Source organism: Nylanderia fulva, unplaced genomic scaffold (assembly GCF_048542155.1).
Source record: "Nylanderia fulva isolate GAGA-0341 unplaced genomic scaffold, ASM4854215v1 Scaffold23, whole genome shotgun sequence".
Classification (NCBI taxonomy): Eukaryota; Metazoa; Arthropoda; class Insecta; order Hymenoptera; family Formicidae; genus Nylanderia; species Nylanderia fulva.
Window position 1 is genome coordinate 1,995,564 of NW_028190293.1, and position 24,511 is coordinate 2,020,074.

Below are 24,511 nucleotides of genomic sequence, written 5' to 3' on the forward strand. Positions count from 1 at the left end.
GTCATCCTACAGTCACAAAGGGAATTCACTCTCGCAACCGGTGAAATATAAACGCGTTTTTCCAGCCGGCCGTTTTTCCACTCCGATTGTTTTTTGGGCCGGATTATTGTTTTCCTCGCGTCGCGCAACCTCGCCGACTATTATTCCGCTAACAACGGCGACGAGATCGTTCGTTATTATTAGTGCGCTGACGAGCGGGATCGAGAGAGAAGAGAGTTTTATTCGACCTACGGTGGCGAAATGAAATAAGGGTGGAGGGAGGTGAGGGATCTCCTAACACGAAGGTACGCCTACGATTTATACGATCGAACGGGAGATCGATCTCGCGCCAGAAGAGAGATTGCGGAATAATTTTTTATTTCATACTAAAAATGAGGAACGCAATGAGAAGGGGTGTCGACGGGGGAGGAACGAATGAACGAGCGAGGCACGGCAATTTCGGTCGCGCGCGATCGATCGCGACGACGTGCAGATAATTCTTTTCTCTAGACCTCCGCCTGTGGAAAAATTCGCGGCCACGGAACGTGCCGTTCCCGAAGCGAATTAAAAGATTATCCGTGTGGCTGCGAGCGAGCGAGCGAGCGAGCGAGCGAGCCGCTTGAAATTGCTCCTTCATTTCTGGAGCAATGCACGCGAACCTTTCAATCTCGATTCGAGTCGAGAGAGAGAGAGAGAAAGAGAAAGAGAGAGCGCACGATCGATTAGGGAATTTCGAAGCCCGAGACGACGTGTCCCTCGGGTCCGCTTAACCCCCTACTCGTCGAGCCTCTACCCTACCTACCTCCCTCTTACCCCGTGTATCCGTCGTCCACCTTCCCCGTTTCCCCCGACTCGGAAATTCAACCGTGCGTGATCCGATGGAGTCTCTCTCTCTCTCTTCCTCCTCGGTCCTTCGCTGCCCGTCGTCGTCGTTGATGTAATATTGGAAAATAATGCACCGCCGAGTCGCACAGGTTTCAGAGAAATCGGCGCCCTTCGATCGATCGAAGGATACCTTGCCCGAAGGATAATCACAGACGAATAAAATGAACTGGGAAACGCGCAGTTTACAAAAGTGAAATTAAAATTGATTGAAAGGAGCGCGGAAATGTAGTCTTTTCCGCTGAATCTCTCCCGCGTCGAAGGCGTTCGTCTTCAACGGCCGGCGTGCACGGGAGACGCGTTAAGACGATATCGTATACGCACGAACGATGAAAACCCAAGGGCAATTAAAGGAGGAGCTTAACAAGCCGGAATCACTATCGTTTCCTCTGCATCTACCCGCGTTGAAAAGGCATCCACCGCGTAATAAGGTACATACATTCAACGTCCGCCACCGCGCATCCAAAGTGCATACTTAGGCAGCGTAATACGCGTGTACAATATCGCCGACAATTAGGTCGTTTCTTTCGGACGTTTATTTAAATGCGAGAAACGACGGTCTTCCTGCGGATGTCGAAGCCGTAGATCTCCATACGCGGACGAACGAATAGGTGTATCGATCTCGCGAGGAAAGTTGCGGCGAAAAATAGGATATCTATAAAAGTCGATTTAATGATCAATGTCAACAAGTTATAAAACACGTACGCGTTTTTTTCATCCGCTACTTTCGAAACGATTCCAAGAGGCGTCGCTGACGAAAGCACAAATGATACAGATGTTACGATCAGTTCTCTCGGTCCGCATCGAAGCGTGACATGTAAAGTGGAAGAAGAAGGGAAGAAAAAAGAATTCGCCACTGAATCTTGTTGTTCATCGCATCGGTTGCGAAGCTGATCAACGCGAATCCGACATAATCCGACAATTTCCTGCCATAGTAATCAAATCGCGGATAGAAGCGAGCGAACTCTCTCTTCAGCTAGCAGCTAGTTACCCGCTGTGCAGTTATCTCGCATCTTTCCCACTGGCATCGTTAGCACCTCCTCTTCTCTCGTTGGCACCGAAGACGAGGTGAAGCCGGTCGTAACCTATCGACACGTAAAAGTTTTGTTAGACAGCGCGTTCCGACGTAATATACGTCTGTTTACAAGCCAGATACGAGACGCATCGTCGTTCCATCTCGTAACTGTCTTGGCACAGGGAGATTTTTTATCGCCGGCGTATGATTCAAAGCGAAATGACCATTAATAATATTATCGATTGAAGAACATGCTAAAGTTGCAAATTTATACACATGTATAGTCCCGCATTATTTTCTTTTATCTTATCGTATTAATAAGGAGAGAGTCTTCCTGAATTTTAAAATCGCAATAAAATAATTTTCAGCGAGGAAATTTCTCTCTCTTTTTATGAATACGATGGCGGTAAAATATTAATAAGCAAACAGCCTGGCACAATGGCTCTGTAGGGAAATTTACAAATTTATGCAAAACAGGGGAACGCGTTGCTGATATATCGATGATGTTCGACGTGCTCGTCGACACCTTGTGTCGTTCGCAGCGAAATTCCCGCTTGTACGCAAGTGCGTTCGTATGCCAGGGCCACGGGGCAAGAACGAGGCGAGACAAGAAAGGAGTAGAAGGAGCGCTACGGTCGAGTCGAGGGTGAAGGAGAGCAGAAACGATTGAGTAGGCGCTGGGCAGCTGTCGAAAGATTAAGATAACCCTGAAGTTAAGTGAACACGGGGTGTGCCCGGACTGTGGATTTAAGGTGATTAAAGGCACCTGATATCGAGAATTATTATACCATATATTTCGTAGTTACGGCGAAACCATATTCCGACGGTTGCATAAATTTCGCGTCTAATAGTTGAAAAAAAAAAAAAAAAAAAAAAGAAGGAAACGCGGGAAATCATTTAAAAGTCATGCGAAACAGGGGACCATCGATGAGGCACCATAACGAGGAAAAGTAAACGACGGACAATTTCCCTAAAAGTACGAGCGTTAATCGAGGTATAAGATCCCATCGATACACCGAGCCATAAGACTCGTGTCACGAGTCTCTCGTGATCGTGTGCAGGCACATACGGGAAAAGAAGAACGGGGTGACTCCCGACCTCGTGCAAGCGAGGAACGTGACTCCTCGTGAGGTAGGAATCGGTGAACCCGTCCCCGCACCCGATCAGATGATCCCGAACGACTTCGTGACTTTGTATTTGCTCAGCCATTTCAGCCGGGGAGCGAGAGACTATCCGCCCCGCCGATCGAACGTATCCCCTTTTCCACGCAAGGGTTTGCGGGGGAGAGGGATACATAATTATATTATAATAAACTGTAACGATATATACGAGAGGCCGGCTATCTTCGCGACCGCATCCTCCTAGCTTTTTCTCGACGTCCAAGCCTCCCGAGAGAGATCCCCGACTCGCGAAGGTATTCTCCCGAGACAGGGACCTCCGTGTCAGAGGGCTGAGTTTATCACTGTCATCTCTTGACGCCGCGGTTCTGCCGTCTTAATAGATTTAATGTCCGTCCGTCGGAGAGTCTGACTCTCGATAGCCGTAACTAACGTACGCGTCGCCTCCTTCATCCCTTTCCCAGCATGATACGCGCGCGATTTTTCTCCGTATCTCGGGGTGTGTGCATCTCGCCGGGGTGAATTTAATTGAAATCGCGCTCGCGAGAACGTGTACCGCAAAAATGGAATAGCGCGCGTCGAACGATTTTTCTTTCTTCGACGTTTGCGGGAAAAAGCGATTAAAAAGAATTCCTCGCGCGCAACTTGCAGGCTCTCTCTCTCTCGAGAGAGAGAGAGAGAGCTCCTCCTTCGAGACTGAAATTTTCTCGCAGATTCGTGAGTGGCCCCCTCCTCCCTCGCACCCTCTCGCCGTCCGATGCTACGTGCTACGATGTTGGTTAAATCAAGGTGCTGCGCCTGGGTGTGCGCCTTATCTCTCACGATGTTTACTCGGAGAGAAGCTACGCTCTTGGAACACTGCAAATATCGCAGAATGCGGACATTGCCGTGGCACGTATATTGGTACAGGTAAGAGAGAAAAGAGCTCGGAGGCCTCCGGGTCGAGAGACGGATGGATCTTCATCTCCTTCCCTCCTCTTCTTCTTCTTCTTCTTCTCCTCTTATTTTTCTCACATTATTGTTCGCTCTGGCTGCGAGAAACAACAGCATCGATCAATATGTTTCCCCGAGCGGAGCGACCCGAGAAAACAATGCTATACTTGGCACTGTTTTGTTTATATTCCGATATTATTCAATGCGTTTTTAACGCATATTCCGAGGAAAGAAATTCGGGCGGAAAAATTAGAACGTCAAACGACGAAAACGAGGCGTGTTGAACGACCGTGTCGGCGAGATCGCGCGAAAACGAATAAAAAGAAAGGTAATGAGGCAAGAGCGAGGGGTCGGGAGTCGTTGACAAAACGGATTACCCTAAGACGTCGGGCGGCAGCGGCGTAGATGGAGTCGCGAGGCAGAACCAACCGAGAGCGCCCGAAGAATGAAATGGCCCGAGACGCGCTGTCTAAACACAACCCTTTTCCTTAATCATTTAAGTGATTCGGTAAGCGCCTCTCCGCTCTCTCCGCTCGTCGAATCGCCAGTAACTCTTGTGTAAACTCGACCCTTTCTTACGGGAACGTCATCCTCCGCCGCGTCCCTTCGTCCGATAATGATAATACCCCCTCGCTCGACTGGAGAAAGGAAAATAATGCCCCCCCATCTGACACTCGCTAGCCCGGAAAAAGTTACATTGCCGCTATGCGCAGAATCGTATGAATAATCGTCTAAAAACAGAGAATATATTGCATTTACAAAGTGATGAGAAAATGTCTTCCGTTCAAAGACATTGTACGAAGAATTAAAAGCTGCGCGATATGAAATTAATAATTTTGTTTTGCTGTATTAAAAATCGATATTCTCGTTTGCTGCCATATCGTATGTAAAGGGCTTTTTACATTCGAATTGCCGCGGCAATTCGAAAGTTCACGAGGCGACAGAAGCCGAAGCGACGTCGAGTTCGATTAATTTTCCGGTCATTATTTTTTACGACTCCTTATCGCCAGCTCAGCTCCCTGCAGCTCGTTCTATTCGCTCTCTCGACGCCGATCCTACAAGAGGTTTTGACATAAGAATCTTCCCCCAAACCAGGACGGAGGAGGCTGTTGGATCTCCGCGCTACGATTATCGTAGAGCTCGCACTTATTCCGTAAACGTCTCCGCGGATCATAGTAGCTCTTAAAGATGTCTTCGAGATAAGCCCGAGTCGCATTGGAAGGGAAAGAGGACGTACGTGGCATAAAAACCTAACGAGAGATCGAATACGTCGCGTATTAACATCTCTTCTTCGCAGCTGTAGAAATTGCAAGACGGAGAATAAAAGACTCTCTGCGTGATATTAACATCGGCACGCCCGTAATTATCGAGTGATAAAGGATCGCGATAGGGTCGGATAAAAAAATATGAATATTCTCGGAGTGGAGTAACAATATATCCACGTTATTTACGCGATGTCTTTCGCGCTTAAGTCGTCATTCGAATAACGGCTAATTACACGTTTCGCGCGCGACTGGTCGATATTATCCCGGTTATCGCGGCAAAAATAAAACGACTCGTAACGAGGCTCGCGCGCGCGCGATACGATAATGGCAAATTCGAAGGGAAATCGAAGAGCGGACGATTCCTCTTCCCATCATCTTTGTTGGTTCCATTTGACGGTTTCCTCTCCGATCGAGTTCTACTCGTTGGTACAAGGAGGAGCCCCGTAGTCGTCCTGGGCGGAGCCTCGGAACCGCAAAACACCGGCCGACTTGACTTCGCGGCTCTCCGACTACTATTAATTATTTATGCTGGAGAGAACGTTACCAACCCCGTCGTCGACGTACGCATATGTGTTACACCGCGAAGCGAGAGTCGGGGCCGGTATCGGTATTATAGACCCAGGGTATCGCGAGTCTCGGGGAGAACCGGGCCAATCCTATCGAGAGCTGCAATCGATTCGCCCGGAATAATAATCATGATTGGATTCCCCGGAGTTTTGGGGGCAGGACTCGCCGGTCCCCTTGAGCGCGCGCGCGCGCGCGGCCCTCGAAACGTCATATTAAAAGCGCAACACTCCTTGCGTTCGCCGACCGATCGTTCTCAATGGTACCAATGATCCGGCCGGGAGAAACCGATGATTAATGATTAAGCAAAAGTATAGGTATTTATATCGGGCATAAACTTATAAACAATAACAAAAAGAATGAGAACCTGATTATAGTGCTCGATTATCAAACAATAATCGCGCTATATTTATGTCCGTTGATCATGCTTCTGCAGAAAAACTACATTTCGAGTGTTCGATACGTACAATAAGCGCAATTCGCAGAACCTATAAAGAGTACTCGAGTGCTCTCGAGGACGAAAGCATTTATCTCTTCGCGCGCGAGATTAAACGACACAGCCTCCCCATGGGATCGCTCGATCTATCTTTTGGAAATTTTCGGCGAGCACACATTCGCGAGGGAAAAAAAAAAAGGCAGAAAGAGACGAAGAGTAAGAGCGGGAGGAAGTGACGATAGAGAAGACGAGATGGGGATGGACCGGGGGTGAAGAGGACGACCGTGGAAAAGAAGACGGATAGGGAAGGGGGGAGGTAAGGGAAGAGATGGGGGGGGGGGGTAAAAAGAAAATAAAGGAGACGTCCGGCGAGGAGCATTTTTCTTTTGGACCGCGGTGGAGCAGCCACCGTGTGATTACTCGGGACGAGGGGGCATATATGAGTAATTTGTATTCAGCCCGATCATCCGTATCGAAATTCGAATCTACTTAGTTCTGAGAAGCGCCGGTGCCCTCCTCCGAAGCTTCGAGACTCTCTCCCCCCCCTGGTCCCTCTACCTCCCCGGAGTCGATCCACTATTCCACCCTCTCGGCTTCGACTACAGCTTAATATAATATTATTCGCCGGTTTAGTTTAATGGTGCCGGGCGATTATTATGTGGCCAGAGTCCGACCGACTGGCTTCTTCGGCCCCGGGTACTCTCTCTCTCTCTCTACCTCTTCTACCTCCGTTCTTCTTTCTACGGTATCCTCTTTCGGCTTTCGTTCTCTCATACAGCCCGGTCCACTATGTGCCGATATACGTATGTATGTATAGCTTACTTATGCACGCGCACGCACACTCGTGCAAAGACACGGTTGTTCGTATGTACTTGCGCCCGTATAGACGGCCGTACTCTCGGCGGGCCGTGAATGAGATCCTCTCCGAGCGCGCACAAAAAGCCCTCGCCCTTCGAAACAAAACGCCATTATGATTAGTCGGGAGTATAGGTGGTCCAAATTACCGCGGGTTCGCGTTCCCGCGCCAGAACGGCGATATTCTTCGCTCGTCGGATGCGCGCATAAAATTAATTTTACGCGCCGATCGTAAATAAAGAGAGAGAGAGAGACGAAAAATTGTAAAATTCGCGAAAAAATTGCTTTGCGTCGTGAACGGAATTGTAGCCGGATAATTCCGCCTAAGCGCCAACCTAATGAATCGCCGCGGAATTTGCATTGTGAAAGGGGCGCGTTTATAATACATTGCTCGGTTCGAACTCGTTACGGTAAGAGTCATTAAGAGCCGAATAATTACTCGGTATCGTTCCGGACTTGATAGATCGTCCGATCCGTGGCCGGTTTGACCCGCGACACTCGGGACAGGATGAAGAACAACGGCCTCGGCAGTCGAAAAGCTGCCCTTCAAACGCGAACCGTAACGATTATAAGCGGCACGATCTCTCCCGATACAAACGAGCGCGCACGTGGATAATAACATCGCCATTACGTCGGCCCCGACATGAGTTTGAAATTCATCTCTTCGACTTTCATTATCTCGAGCTAGGGCTTTTTCCTACGCGCCTTCGCGAAATATATCTCGTTTATTCGATCGAAGGAATGACAATGTGACGAGTGACAAGTCGCCCCTTCGGCCGCAATCTACGTAAGGGGATCGATTAAATGGTGGCAAGAAGTCGAGTAATGCATGCGGTTTGGTGCGACGGGTGATTGTAGCCGGTAGGATATTAATGAAGATATTCAAATGAGACAAAAATGAAGGGGGAGAACTGGCCTTTGTCGGGCGTAAAGGTGACTCGGCCTATGTAGATTACTCTTCGCCCCTCCCCCGCCCTTTTTCTCCAGAGTTTCTTCCTCTTTCTCTTCTCGTCGCTTCTTCTTAAACTCTTCATCCTCGATCCCGCCTTAACCTCTCCACCTACCGATCGTTTACCTCCCGGAGATTCGATCGTGCACCGACTGTCGGAACGAAGCGTTCTTATACTTCAACTTCTCGCAAGGCAGAGATTCCATTCCCATCTCGTTAGCGAAGAGAGAATGAAAATAGATTTCACATTTATTCAATTTGATTTCGACTATTCGATCCCAGTCTCAAATATTCAGCCAAATATTTCGTCGTAAGTGAGACGAACGATCGTACAAAGGAGAGAAATTCGATACGCGACGAGCGAATTTTTCAATTTTGTCGCCGGGGAAGGAGAACTAGAGGAGGATTATTAAAACGAATTACCGGCGCGAGAACGCATAAATTGCCGGAATATCGTTACACACGGAAGGTCAGAAACGCCTCGCCTCCGTGAACCCGATCTGTCATTAAGCGGGCTGCTTAATTCACTTGTTTCTTCAGTTTCCACTGGGATGAAATTAGAGCCGCGTCGCGCCAGCCCGCGGTGGATGTCATTAAGAGCCTTTTAAATCGCCCTTAAGACCCGCCGGGCCATTAGAGGTTCGCGCGCGCGCGCGGGAAAGGAAAGGGCCAACCCTTGTACATATCTTTTTTCCCTCCCGCAGCGCCACGTTGTCGCTACCGACACGTTGCGCCTTCGTATATAAGCGCGGTTCCTAACGTTAACGGCATTTCCTCGCGACGGCTCCTCGTCGCGATGCGCTCATCTCGGCTTACGGCTCTCGTCGAGACTCCGCACTCTTGCGCGTACACTTTGCGCTTTATCCAGTTAGTTGCGAGTAATGTCGTTACTCGTCTTCGAGCGTACCGCGACATGGGAGGGGCCTATCGGTGCTTATTTTCCCGCGCCTAGTCCTCGACCTCGTTTCTTAATGGTTCGAATTAACATCCTGGATAGTCTCGAATCTTGCACGGTGGGAAAGAACGTTTTCCCATAGAATTGGAAAAGGTACTAGAAAAGGTTCGATTTAACGATGCCAAATGCTGGCCTGCGGAATGTAAGACGGTAGCCGTTCCTCGAACGGTAGCCACGATTTCGATTTTCCTTTTCGGAAACTGTATTTCTTCCGAGATACGTTCCCAACGAGAGACACAAAGAACGGACAACGCGTGTCGGCCCAATTTTAATTGATATTTCGCCGACGACGGCGGCCCATTGTCTCCTTCTCCTCCATTATCGAAACCTTTGTGTTTCGCCGGTACGGTACGAAACGTCATTTTCGCCGGGATGCGCCTCCGCGTCTCAGGTCGACGATCCTATTTGTCAAGTCATTTCGGAGCGTGTATACCTGCGCCGCCGGAATCTCGACTGTTCGGCGACTGGAACGATCTGCCTCGCAGAGCGTACAATGCGGTAAAAATGCATATTGTAAAAACGATGCGTCAGAGATGGACCGCGTTACGTGATAAAGTTACCGCGTGTACGCCCGCATCTCGCTCTCCTAAATAATATAAGTTTCACGAGACCCAGTTGAGACCACCACCGCTTTAAAGCGTGCGCGTCAAACTATATTTAGGTGTGACGTAATTACATGCAAGAGAAATTGTATTTTTCTCCCGCGTACATTTCAATTCTCTCTCTCTCTCTATTTGAATTGAAATTTTCACATCGCGCGATAAAAAGCATTTCATGCGAAATTCCCAGGAACCAGGAAGCGATTTGTGAAGTAACTCGACCGCTAAACGGCAGATATATGGCGGGTGATTAGCGCATGCGAGCAAATAGGTGGGATTCGCGATAACACGAGCCAGTTGCGGGTTAAGTCGCGATACTCTCGATAACCCTATCTGGGGGAGCACGCGGTAAAATCATGACCCTCTCTAGTTTATGAGTAGCAAAGTTGGTATTTATACGATGCACAGGTATATACAAAAATAGTACGCCGAAGGCAACACGCTCCGCGCGCGATTTACCGAAGGACACGCAGTTTTTTAATTAAACTTCTCCGCTAACTAGACGACTCTATCATTTTCTTGCTGTGATCACCGACGATCGCTTCTGGAATCCGGGACGATCTCGCGGCCGAAGCGTGTCAACGTCGTGGAAAAAGTCTCGGACGTAACTCGGAGAGACTTTACGTCCTCCGTCAGTCCGTCATCTTATCGCGAGAGTCCGCGTGTAGCGTATGCGAAGAAGGAGGTCGCCATTAGTCACGAGGGAGGCGGAATGCCCCGAGCTGCGCAATTACCGCGTGCATTAATCTGGCCGCGATGCTGATTATTAAGGCGACGACAATAAGAGTAAAGTCGAATGAAATGCGAAACCGCCGCGGCATAAATCGCCCTAGGAAACTCTCTCTCTCTCTCTCTCCCTCCGCTACTTAATTGTTGCACTCTATATGCTAAACGCGACGCGGTTGCGCGTCGTGTCGGCGGTAGCCGCGTGTGCGATATCGCGAGCGAGTCTCTCGGGCAAGTTATGGCACAGTCGCCGCCTCCGTCATGCGAACCGTCGAATCGCTTATCTCGTCCCTTGGCCGCCGGCGAGAACGACCACTTGGCGAATTAATTAATCTCTCTTGACCAACGCACGGCCTACGTCGCGCTCTACATCTTCGAGTCTCGTCCATAAAGAATTTTCAATGGCACGAAGCTTCGCTCACGAACCTCGAGAAGCCTAGAGGAGCCTTCGTCCGTTTAACCGTCATCATTTTTGGCGAATGCAAAGAGAATGCACCCAAATTTCATCGACGCCGCTGCCGCACTCGATATTCCGTCAAAAGAAATCTTTTGTTTGGCGTTGGCGATGCGGGCGGTATTGCAAACCGGTAGGTCGTAGGTAGACACTTGAAAACAAAGAGACCCGTAATATTCAATGACAGTTGGTCCGTACGATGATCGGTTTCACCCATATAAGGGTAGTATCGCGCGTCTCATTGTGCTCGCGATAAATCATCGGATGGTTCTCCTCTTCCAGAACATCAACCGACGCGCGCAAACAGTTATTAATGTCGTTAATTAATATCGCTAAAAATATTAATGACAACACGCGCGAGTAAAGTCAAACGCGGGCGGATAAACGTTCCTTGAAACTCGCTTCTTTGCGTCTCAATCGCAAAGTCCGGCTAATGTATCATTAACCGATCCGGTTTTGCGATAATTACAAATACACTCGCGAGAGACTCCACGTGTGTTATGGGCGTATGTATAATCGTTTTCATTAATATTTTAATCTCTACTCTCCGGATTTCTCTTTCTCTCTTCCTCTTTCTAATTCGAGAGATTCTCACGGAGAGTGTCGGTTGCTCGGGGATGATGAAATCGATGATCCGCCGGCGTATACCCCGTCACGTCGATCAACGACGCTTTAGCCGGGAATATCGAGCGAAGAACTAGTAGAGCAGAGCGGTTGCGGGGGACCAACCGGCGCGGCGGAGTGACGATAATTGCGATCAGAGCCGCCCGATGAAATCCTAATATTACGGGCGCGGATACGCATCGAATATGAGCATCTAGGTAAGCCGTCGCGCCGCTAGTCGCGCTGGACGACGCAAAGCGGGTTGGAAGGAGCGCGGTGATGCGAGGGGCCAAGGGTGGATATGCGAGAGAGAGTTGCGGAGAGGACAGAGCAAGAGGGAGGCTCGACGCGGCCGAGCAGGTATAACCTATTGTAATCAATATTAATTACTCGAGACAATGGAATCTCATTGGACTCGATCGTTCGAGCGCGGAGGGGCACTGATGATGGGCGGTGGGAAGAAGAGAGGAGAGCCCGAGGGGGGGAGGTCGGCAGAAAGAGAGAGGAAGGGAGTCGGGGATGCAGGCGGGAAGGATTCCAGAGAGAGAGAGAGGAGAGGTCGTGTTTGGCTCCAACGGACGGACACGTAGCGTTTACCGCGCGAATGTGCGAGCGACGCGCACTCGCTCGCTCGCTCCACGTTAGAGCATTATCTATTGTCGTTGACGTTATGCGTTGTGCACGCGCGCGGCCAGCATCAGCCGCTGCGGCCGATGATGTTGTCGTTGGATGCTGCCCGCGTTGTCGACGCGATCGACGATGCGGTCTCTCTCCCCCTCGAATGGCTCCCGGTATCCTTCTGCAGTCGCGAGGGATTCGGGGACAGCTATAGGCAGGGTAGGCAGGAGCGGGCGGAGAAACGACAACGACAACGACAACAACAACAACAACAACAACGGCGACGGCATCGACAACGTCATCGTCGTTGCCGAGCGTTCTCTCTCTCTCTCTCTCGCTCTTCGAGCTCCCCGGCGGCGCATATCCGGCACGCACACACCGGACTTACGGTTCTCGTTACGCGTTCCGACTATGGCCCTCGTCATCATAGCGACGCGTTGTTATTAGAAATTAGATGGCATATCTCCCCGCGCCAATCGGTCGTTCGCTCAGGGTATACGGATTATTGGACGAGGGAACGTACGACGCGCGTATTAACGCCACGAATTTCGCGAACGAGCGAACGATGATATACACAGCGAACGAGTGACGTGACTCGTTTTATTACATCCCACACCGACGTTAGTGGCTTATGATTATAAACGCACGACAGTCGCGCGGGAAAAGTCGCGATAACGCCGGGGTGCAAACGGGATAATCGCTAATTATCGAGCATTAATTAATTAGCCGCGCGCGACAAGGGCGCGCGACAAAATACTCCACTCGGCTACTTGACGACGACGACGGGAGAGGACGACGCCGATGACACGACGATGACGACCGCTTTTTACGTCGCGTACCTACCTATACCGTGCCTGTTGTCCGACCGGTTAAGTAAGCAACGTTACGCGGTGAAAATTAGTTCCCAGAAGGGATCGGTTTCGCGTGTCCACCCCTCATCACAACCCGGTGCGTGTTACCGTATTATATACGTCTGCCGCGCATCGTGCGATACGTCGCGTTACCATTCACGGTTAACGCAGGAGCGGATTTTCTCGCTAGGAGCGGAAGCTCCTCCAGCCGTTGAAAGATAATTCGCGAATCGTGTTGTCTCGTCGCGTGAAACAAAAACGCTCGAATGATGAATATTTTCGCGTCAATCTTTTCGCAAAAAGTAATACACCTTTCGCTTACATACTTTATAAAGAGAAAAAGATTATTTATTATTAATTAATTTTAAAAGAGATTTTTCAAACGATCGAATCCGTCCCTGTTTAAGGAAAGCCTCTCTCCTATATTCACCCTTAAGCGCCGAGTTCAGCGCACCCCGGTGAGTTTTACAGTCCCCCTAATGTGGCTCACTTCGAAGGAGAGCCTTTCCTTGTAGACGGACACCTTCCGGAGCCAGCCGTATCGTTTCCGTTTTGAAAGCGCCATGGTCTCGCACCGTATATAAAGTTACTCGACAGAGTCACAATATATATATACATTTTTGTTAAAGCAAAAGATACATAGATAAACGATAATGAACGTATAATTAATAAGATAACGTAAAATGAAGCTATGTATTTTACGTGCATTGAAAAATTATGAAACTCTACTTCTCCCTCTTTCAGAGTGTTACATTATATATATATATATATATATATATATTAATGCTTATTGTAACGTATACATCATATATTTCTCAGACTCGATGAAAGACGTGAAAAACTTTCGAGCGGCGCCAATCTTTGTGGACACGTTAGTCCATTAGAAGTTGGTAGCAACCGGCGTGAAATAAACGCGGCATTCTGTCAAAGCGTATAACCAGGTAGCGCAAGGTGGCAGGTGCCAAAGGCTTTCGATTATTCTGGCTTTGATCGGAAGAGGTGGAGGAGGAGGTCGGGGTAATGGGGTTTCGCCACCTCCACGGTTACCATATGCCCGATCTAATTTTTATGGCGTCGACGGGCCCCGTGGATAGAAGTATATAAAAGTATATGTGTATATACGACGACCTCCGGGCAACTTTGTCAGAATTTATGGCTTTTCGACGCGATTTTACGGGAAGAACTCTGCTTCGCAAACTCTCTGCGCGGAAGCCGCGCCTCGAATCTTTTCCATTTTAGAGAAATAAGATACCGAGCGGACAATGTTCACTTTAAATTATTATTGACGTAACGAATTATTTACGTACATAATACAAAGATTTAAAATGTTTTATCATTTGAAAATTGAAATGAGGAAGCTGTTTTTTCAAGAGAGATGTAAAGAACTACTATTTTTTTTTTTTTTTTCCATTAAGCATGTTACGGTAAAAATGTAACTTCTCGTAGAAGCGAGCAAGGTCGACGCGGAATATCGAATGCTAATTTAATAGCTATCAGGTTGCCGCACATCGTTGGGGTAATTATGTTTGCGGGAAAACGGAAAAGGAGCATGCGACTGTTTTAATGGACACACGCGGGCTATCCACTTTCTCCTAATTGGCTAACTGCGGGATCTGATTTCGGCTATAATCGCATTAGACTCTGACATGCCATCGGATATAGTCTCGCGTCGTGCGCGAGTTCTCGCACTTAATTTCCGCACAAACTTCGACGCCGACTATGGCCAATTTCTCGCATGTGTGTGTGTGTTTTTGCGTGTGCACATATGTATGTATGTGTGTGTGCGCGCGCCTCGGTACCATAGAGGTACATACTAACCATTTTCGCAGATTGCGATCGCTATGTAGCAGCCGCATTATCGCCGCATAAAGCTGTAATTAAAGAAAAATGGTCAAAGGCGCGCGCACGCTCGTCTACCGCGACAGTGAATTTTACGCGTAACTCCCGTCGTGAAAGAATTCCGATGTGTTATCAGCCACGTTTCTGATGCAGCGATATCAGCCAACGTCGTTGTTCTTGTCGGTGTCGTAAAGCACCTCAGCAACGCCACGCATTATGAAATATACTAACGCGACACTGCTTTAACGATCAGTTGACATTACATTCGATGACGTAAAGAAGCGCGAAAAGCACAATAAGGCACGTGCAATAAATGCAGTAATACTTGATCTACCTCTACGACTCGCGATATGTATAATACCTCTTTAAAATCGGCCGCGCCGATCGGGACAACGCTCTCCCGACCTCGGGGCTGAAAACTATTAGAGAAGATACGAGTAGTTAATGCACTTATCGTGAGGCGAGATAACGCGACACAGCCTCGATGCGGGAGAGAAATGGATGCAGACAGGCGCGCGATGTGTATACATAAGTGCAAGTCGTTGCGCCGCACGAGGTCCTCGTAGACGAGATAATCGAACCCTTACTTTATTCAAACCCGAAAATGTAGAACCGCCGCTATATATACCGGTTTTATACAGATTATCGCAGGGGCTGCATAATAAAATGTTAAACATATATTTTTTTTTTTCAACGCGAACGAATTTTTTGCGAGAGAGCGTATTTATACTTTCATTATCCGGCATAATCCATAATAATCAACGCAAAATGTGAATATGCATTTTCTTATCGCGCGCTGTTTTATTCGACGGGGCGGAGGCGGGGGCTCATAAGCGACGCGTATGCGCGAGATCGAGTCATTGGACCGAGCATACCTACGGATCACGGATTTACGTGTACACGCACACGCGGCTCGCCGGCAACAAGCCCCGAAGGGGCTCCGGAGGACGGGGCAATAATTAGAAAATCGTCCCGCCACCGAATAACCGGACCCTGTCCCTTGTCGAGGCACACAACCCGACACGTCGCTTCCATCCATATACCGGCGCCTGTGGCGCGAAGAAGCGAATTTCCATAGGGTCGGGTAATCTATGAAAATATTCTCTCGCGTGTAATCGCCGTGTTTCGCAAAAATTCGCCGTCCAGAGTAAGGGAGAGACGAGAAACGAGAGCAGGAAGAAGAGAAGAGGATTACGAAATTTCGTTTAGCGAAGATTATCCGTTTGATTATTAGCGTGTTCCTGTGTGTGAATTCGTGATAGTTTCCACATGTTAGAAAAAAATGTGACTTGAATAAATAAAAGAGAAAAAATATGTATAAGATATATTTAATGTTATATATTTATAGTTTTATATTTGCCTTGGAATTAGTTTGGTTCTTTATCCAGAATATTTATCTAGTCTATTTCACTCTGCTCAATTTTCTTATACGCGATACGGTATAACATTAGATTCTCGACAGGTGACGCAAATTCGGAAGCAACTAAGGCCATGCAGCGAACGGCAAAGTTGCCGAGCAATGGCCGATTATGACTCCGAAATATCCGTGGCATGTCGGCCAGCTACTTGTCTATTAGACACCGTGGAATCTGGGAATATTCCGAGGCGAGGTGATCTTTACGCAAATTACGAGATTTCGAAAACTATATTAAAATCGTTAAAATATAGAGCAAAAGAGCCATATTTCTTAACCTTTTACTTCTAGAAACGATCCGTCATATACTCTTTGCGTGTAAGAGAAAAATATTACAATATCGAATAAATTGAACAATTACATTCTATACGAGAAATATGAAAATCTCGTTTATCGAATCCAAGAGCGAGATTTGGAATCTTTGCAATTTCACAAGATGAAAGCGAGATGTTGCTGCACAGCGCGGACGGTTTTAAGCGCGTCTCCCTTCGCATACGAATCGCGCATAGATGGATAAGATAAGATGTAGATAGGTGAGAGAGCCAGGTCCGGGTTCCTTCATAATGAGGTTCGGTTTTGATTAGCACGGAGACTGTTTAACGGTTTGATACCTCGCCGGTAATCGAATCCGGACCTAATCTCTCAAGTTATAACCAGATTATTGCCTCCTCCATGCACTTGCTCTCTGCAACGCGCTCTCTCCACGCCCCATTTCGTACAGTCAGCTAGTAATATCAACCTTCCTCCCTCACCTCCCCCAGCCGCCACCCACACCCTCTTTTCCATGGTAGGACTCAACCCTTTGCTCGCCTTCGTCTTTTTGCCGCGACTGCCGTCGTACCTTGAAGTCGCGTGCAATTTGGTCGAGCAAGACAAACGGATCGCGTTATTGGAAGGCAGGATATATACAAGAATGCATTTCGAATGTCTGCATAATAATCATCGTATCGACAATTCAATTTGTATTAAATCAGTTTTTTAATCGGAAGAAGACGAAAACCTTCGCCAAGAAAGCTAGTACTGTTACATACTCGTATAACAGAGTGTGAAAGAAATAAAAGGAAAAATGTTGATTCGGAGAGAAGACGATTCGATTTGAAACAAACGAATCCTCGATGTCGCTCTTTTATCGAGCTGCGCACGTTTCCAACCATCGTTTCTAATTTATACATGGCTATATATTTTGGATCGATAATACAGTAAATGTACAATATGTTACGCCGCGTTATATACGCATCGCATCGGATCGGATCGCGCGGCGGTGCAGGTAGTCGTGTTAACTTACAGTTTTAAACGCGGCCAAATTATACGGTTCGCAAGGCATCGCCCGCGCTCGCGTTTAAAATATTCCGACGTCGGATAGCGCGGGAAAGGGCAAAATAAATGTTACGGCATTACGATGGACAGCGTGTGCTCGCTTACGTTATACCACGGGGTGGTGGTTCCCCTCCCCCTTTAAGACCGCTGCTACTACCACCACTTCCCGAGGGTCCTCCGCCTTCTCATCCTTCTTCTCCGCGTCCTTTTTCCTTCTCCTCCTCCACCGTCGCCATATCCTCTCTCGCCCTTCTGTAGCCTTTACAGCAGCCAGTAGCACTATTGATGTGTGTGTGTGTGTGTGTGTCTGCGTGAACATCGTTCGCGTATTTACAAGCAGCCATGTATGGGTCTGTGTATGTGCGAATATGTACAGCGGCAGCAAGATTCTTGAGCACGTGAAAGGAAGAAGGAAGAAGGAAGGAAAGAAAAAAAGGAAAGAAAAGAGGAGAAGCAGCAGAAGAGAGCGCAGTGAAGGAGGGAAAAGTAAAAGAAAAAAATAGCCGACTCGATTGGTGGAAATGAATTCAAAATGGCTGGTCCCCCAGCTAAAATGGCGTCGCGATGTTAATAGCTGGCTATTATGCGCAAATATGACGTTTCTATTCGCGATACGCGCGCAAGTCGCGGGTTAGCGACACGCGTGATACTCTCCCATCGAGGAGGTAAAACAAAAAATCAATTTTCTCTCGACCGTTCCCGCGCGCCAAAAAAACTTGAGCAATTCACGTCGAGCGCGAATCTTGTTTCACGAGTTACGACCATGGCGGCCGTACCAATAAAAATAATCCGAGAAATCCCGGTTCTCTCTCTCTCTCTCTTCGAGAAGTCTGCAGAAAATTGATCGACCTGGTTACCTGGGTTCCGACGAAGAAACCGATCGACGATTTTTGTTTCTCGCGCTGGAACGTAATTCGCGTTTGAGAGGATGATCGCTCGTGAGTTATTCGCGAAGTCGGACAGGTCGATCGCTGAGATCGACAACGCTCGAAAAGGGTGTCCCGAGTTTCGAAAAACAAAGAGAAAGGGCGAGCAACCCTCCTCGCCCTCGAGGCAGTCCACCTCTCTTCTTTTCCCTCTCTTTACCTTTCCGTCTGTTTTGAACGTCGATTCTCCGCGCGCTTCCCTTTCTTTTTTCCTCCACCCGCCGCTCTTTCTCTCCGTTTCGCCTCGCTCCAGCACGGATTCTTAATCGGGCCCATTATCTCCCGCGCGATCATCATCCCGAAAACTAATTCGTATTTTTTACTACGAAACCGAAAACTCATAAATCAAAACTCGCACTGACCGAGGCCCCCGACGCGGTCGGAGAGGGAGAAACCTCGGATTTTGGCTCCCTTAAAAAAGTTGGGCCCCCCTGTGTGTGTGCGCGCGTGTAGACAATGGGCGCGCGTCCATTTAAGGGATTCGAATGGACGCAATTTTCTATGGAACTTTGTAATTATGGGTAGTTTATTGGCGCGGTTGATCGAGCCAAAAGCTCTACTACTAGCTCCGAACTCCTCCCTCTTTGTGTTGATCATAAAAATTTTCGAATTAAATTAAAAATAACGCGCGCTCACACACACATATCTATATAACGTGTCCCGGCATAACTGGCGATAATTTGCCAGCTCGATGACGAGATGCCGTTCGGAAATCGCGAAAAAAAGTATTGCGCATGTATCGAGTTTATTCACGGACGCCGATAAAACTTTAATCGCCGTCAACGAGCGCGCATTCAATTATTTAGCCCACTACGCTCGCACGAACGTCGTGGTGCCGTTTTTACGCGCACCATTCAAGGGAATATATCGTCTGGAAATTAGCGGATATTAATGCGCGCGGCAGTCGGACCGCAAATGAGGCCGCGCGCATATCGCTTCGTTTGAATCCACTCGCGGTGGGATGATAATGAACAATCCGGAGATGGTATTTCTTGTTGTATTATCCGGTCGCTTTATTGACCAACAGCTGTTGCCAGAGGCTTAAAAAGTCCACACGAATATTTACTATTTTCCGTATGGGATGCAAAGAGTCAGACGAATGTGAATAGAAAGGATGTACTGTTTAATTATAAGCTTACAAGCTGCTGTAAATTTTTGTCCGAGTATCTCGACATCGACAAAGTCGATAACGAACGATATGACAAAATGTGCATTGCGAGGAAGACGATGTAAAATCTCTCTCTCGATCGAAAGAGACTTTGATATCGCAGCACAGATAAACAAAAAGATCATGATATTTGACTGATGATATTGCTTTTCATTAACTCGAAAGCTGGACGCTAATCGATATTAATCTGCTATCTAATTACAGTTTGCGTCAACTTTGTTTTGGTCATAATTAAATAAATGTAATTAACGGAGGAAGAGGAGCTCGACAGTAGCGAAAGAAAAAGAGATGAAGACTCTTTTAAAGTGACGTTCGACTTATTATTGTCTTCCTTTATTCTTTTAGACTCTTCTTATTCCAGACGCAATGACGCGTAAGTAATATATAATATAGATTTCGTTCAACATTACACGACGGTGTTGTAATATTGTATCATGTTATCATGGAATATTGTAAAATTATAGATACGTCATATGTTTACATGTATTTATAGCGTAGTTCGTGAACTTTTCGACAAGAATACCGATCGGTTCCGAGATGGAGTATTCTTGCACGATCGACCACCGAGATTTATACCTTGTAATGAGAAATCATTAGCCGCGAGGTGTATTAGATAATCTCGGTAATTGCCAAAAATTGGCCGGTCGTTTCCGAGTCGCGAGCGAGCATACGAGAGCCTTTCGGTACCTGCCGGTCCAGATTTAGGAGAGCACGATAGCCCGGGGCTCGCCGATTTTCGAGGTTTCATCTTGACGGGTCGGAGAAAAAAAAAGAGGAAGCGATTCCGATTTAAACAAAATTGGAATACGTACCGCAGAAACCTAATTCACGATCGAGCAGACGTAAGTCATCGGTATCGCGCGCGCGTTGATGTCTGCTTCATCTCGAGCAATCATCTCGAAATTCGGCCGCAAAAATAAAAGAGAAAGACTCTTATATCCTACAGCGGTCGGACGTTTCGAACAAAATTAAATGCAAATTCTAGCATAATCGTTTAATAGAATTTTGTATTTCGGAACACGTTCGAAAAGTTTCTGATTCGAAGAAGAATGTGACAAATGACGATGAAAAACTGTCGAGAATCTATTCGGTTAGTCGACACGTCTGCAGGAACGATCAAACAATAGGACGGATATTAAAAAAAAAAAAAAAAAAAAAAAAACACGAGCGGAGGAAGAGACGAATAAGAGACGAGACCTTCCAAGGTCCGGCAACATATGTATCCAACTTCGTTTCCCGGGAGCGAAGCACGCCGTCAAAATCAATCACGTCGGATGACGTCCCGTTGGCGATGTTGAGAAACGCATAACGCACTTTTATCGATATAAGAAGAAAGACAGAATAGAGGGGAAATCCCAAGCTTCGTTCGAACAAGCCGTCGCTTTTCCTCATCAGAAAACTTTATGACTCCTTCTTTTTCTTTATAAAACGCGTACATATACATCATTGGCGATATTAAATCGCAACTTTTGACGTCATCCTGGCAGAATTAAAGGTGCGCCGCAATTCATTACGAGAGAGTCGAAGCGGCGTCCTTTCGCGAAAATCGGGAAGATTAAAAAGATACGGCCTCCCGGGAGAAGGGAGAGAAAGAGGTAGGAAATGAGGATCCAATTGGATGGGATCACTCAAATCGGAAGAACGCGATCGCAGCGAGGCAGCAACGAGCGCAACAGCAGCATCGTCCGAAATTAAAGCCGCGTCCGATAATATCGCCGCGGCAGAATCTGCATATCATACTAGGCGTTCCCAATCAAGTAATTAACAAAAAACCGCGGAGAACGTGCCATTAATCATCCACTCGGAGCCGCTACTACTCGGAAACGGGCGCGTATATCGAGGTATCAGATTAGCTAACCCCTTCGAATCCGAAGCGCGGTCGCACCGAAGAGATGGAGAACCCTCTCGCGAGGTACCACTAATTTCCGAATGACCCTTGGGCTCGTTTATACGTTTACTCTATCCCGAGATATATTATATCGTCATTACGAGTGATCCTGTGCGAAAGAGTCCGATAATTTGAAATCCTCGGAATTTTCAAAGGCCTTTATATAATCCTTTATCCGCGAACTCTTCATATATGCGCACACATGATGCGGAATAAAAACAAAGTATCTCGCACTGTCGCGGTCGCATGTACCGGAATAAATCCGTGGACTTTTGAGAATGTCTGCCGCATGCCGGTGCATAAACTTGACTCTTGCCTATCACGACGGTGTACTCGTCTCGCGATGTCGATCTTTCCCTTCCTCTTTCTACGTATTTCCTTCCTTTCGCGCTTCTATCGCCGCTACGGTCGTCTTTAATTTCGTCGTCTCTTATCGTTGCTCGCCTCCTTCCTTCGTCCCTTCCTTGCTCGGAGGTTCTTGACACTGCCGCGAAATCGATATCTCCCTTTCTCTCTCTCTCTCTCTCTCTCTCTCCATCTGTCTATCTCTTGATCTATACGAGCATTCGGAGATCATTGCGCGCTGCAACGTCCAATTATTCCAATGCAAGCCGAGTTCAAAGAGGTTAATTCCGGGGCTAATGTATTCACCCCTTTTTACTTGAACCCACGCAGATTTCGTATGTATTGCCAATTTTGCATTTATACCCCCGCGCCATCCATGAATAAATTCATCCCTCGGTTTTGCTTTCGATCGCGCCTTTCCCGCGCCGTTTTCTTTTACTCTCGTCCGTCTCTCTCTCTCTCTTTCTCTTCCTTCCCGTCCCCCTACTTTCTTTTTCTCACACGAGCGTGCATCTCATCTAATTTTATTATGCATAGATATACGTAGCTATGCGCGACAATAAATGCTTCCAAAGTCTCTGAGCAAAAATTCCATACCTTCGTCGAGCCGGCAAAAGTAAACACAAACGTAAAAGTCTCGACTTTACAGCGCACAATCATCATCAGATGATGATACGATAGATTAATTTTCGATGATTACTCATTGCTAATTGCGTCCGAGATTTCCAGAGAGAACACGGGAAGGAAAGGGACGGAGCAAGACACAGAGTACGAGAAGGATGATGAATGCGTATCAATCAGAGCGATGTCTTGCCCACGCAACCTTCCAACCCCCTACATATACACGCGAAATCGACCCCCGAATGTTCCCGCTCCTTGTCAACCGAGAGATTTCCCTCCCTTCCTTCCTTCTCTCATCCTTTCTCGGATACGCAGCTTGGAGGATAGAGGTGCGTGCCATTTATCACCGACCGGGGAAAAAGCGCGCGTCATCGCCTGTACCGAAACCCGGATGACTTGGTGAGACGCCTGTCAACAATATCGCCCCTTTCCGCACGACGAGAAAGCGGCCGCAGCGATTTTCGCGACGAAACGCGCGCCCTCTCCGACTCTTGTTTAGATTCGACTCGACGGAATGCGATTCCGAATACACTGAATTTTCATTTCGACGAGTACGAGATATATCTTGACGAAATTAAAAAATATGTATTTAAAAATATATGGTACGATTTCGCGAAACTCGAAACTACCGGATGAGAAAGATCGCGCAAAGTTGGCTGCATCTTCGTAGCACGACGATCGACTCTGGCGGACAAATAGTTTAAGACCTATTATGGTATAAGAAAAGAGGCGTCTCGATATCGGTTGGCAGATATCAACCTGTCGAAACTCCGCCGCGGAAACTTAGTCAATCTGCTGCTCCCGACCCATCCTTATTCCGCCCCAATCGACCCTTAAAGCAAGGAGCGCGCCCCGCCGGGTAGTAGTCGGTAGGGCGTCCTCGCTAAGGTAGCAGATCATATTTCGAAAACTCCCTCCTTCTTACCGAGGAGGCAAGAACTCGAGAGACAAAGAGAAGACGAGAGGGTTTGAGAGTTCGCTCGCAAAGTGTCGAAAGCTTCGCGAGCGAATGAACAGTGGAAGGGAAGAAATCATTGTTCATCACCTGCAAAATTTTTTAATAAGAAATATCTCCGATTTGAAAGATGTTGAAAGCGATAAATGTTGATGTTTTTGTTAAAAATACGAATGAACGGCTCTCTTTCGCGAGAGATAGATTCTCCCGCTCCAAGATCGAAGTTTCGTCTCCGCGACGAAAGTTGCAGCGGCGTAGCTGGGGCATCGCGGCGCCCCGGGCAGCGAGAAGACGCATACCTGTGTGCAAGCTCGACTACCACGGCATAGTTCATCCGAAACGCATTTTTCGCGCCCCTAAACCCCCGGTGGCACTTGACCTCGGGGGGTCGACGGACGCGGTGCTGGAGACGTGGGTCGAGACCACGCTATACGAAAGGACCGAGGATGCCTTCCGGGACTCAAAGACATTCTCGTCTTGGGGACCGCGAAGTTTCTCAACCCCGATGACGGCGGCGGAATCTCTGACCGCACGATATCTCGGGGGGGTTGCATCAGACTTAAACATCCCGGGAACCTTCCCAGGGCGCCGTCACGTCGCTACGCCACAGATTCAGGGAACATGCCCCGCGGTAGCATCGACACACCGAGGAAATATTTTATCAGCGGAGCCTAATGGCTCGGAAAAAAAAAGCAACAAAACGCGCAAACAACCGCCGGACTGGCCGAAACGCGAGCGAGAGACCCGGGCCGCCGAACTTTCGGTTCCCGCGTGTAATAATTGATATTTGCATAATTATGTATGTGCATAATTATGAATTTAAAGCGTCCCGCGTGCTCTCGCGTACATCGTATATATCTGATATATACGCTTTCGCGGTAATAGTAATAAGTTTGTACCAGACTTGTGCCGCGCGCGCGAGCGCGAGCAGCCGAAACGGGCTGGTCGGTGCCCGTCCATGACGCTCACTGTGCACCACCGCGCATTTATCGATCGTATAACGCATTTACGGCGTATCGAAATATAATACCGCGGCTCATCGGCAACTCGAAACATTTAGCCCGAGTTACTCTCTCTCTCTCTCTCTCTCTCTCTCCGAGAGAGCCGCCTCCTCTCCACGGTCCGGCAGCCCCCGGCTCGGTTATATACGATATATTACATGCGTATATGTAAGTCTGCGCGATGCATGTTTCCCACTATCGAACCCCGTATTTACGAACGCCGCTCCTCGGCGAC

The 24,511-nt window shown here is 47.9% G+C and overlaps 1 long non-coding RNA gene across 2 annotated transcripts in view; it reads right to left on the reverse strand.

Annotated features, from left to right (window-relative positions):
* Window positions 1–1,508: 1,508 nt before the first annotated feature.
* The window catches only part of LOC146723128 (uncharacterized), a 60,628-nt gene continuing 37,625 nt past the window's right edge, over window positions 1,509–24,511 (reverse strand). For both annotated transcript variants that reach the window (XR_014924758.1, XR_014924757.1), the window contains one exon: window positions 1,509–1,946. This is a non-coding gene — a long non-coding RNA (uncharacterized LOC146723128). The remainder of the gene's footprint in view (window positions 1,947–24,511) is intronic.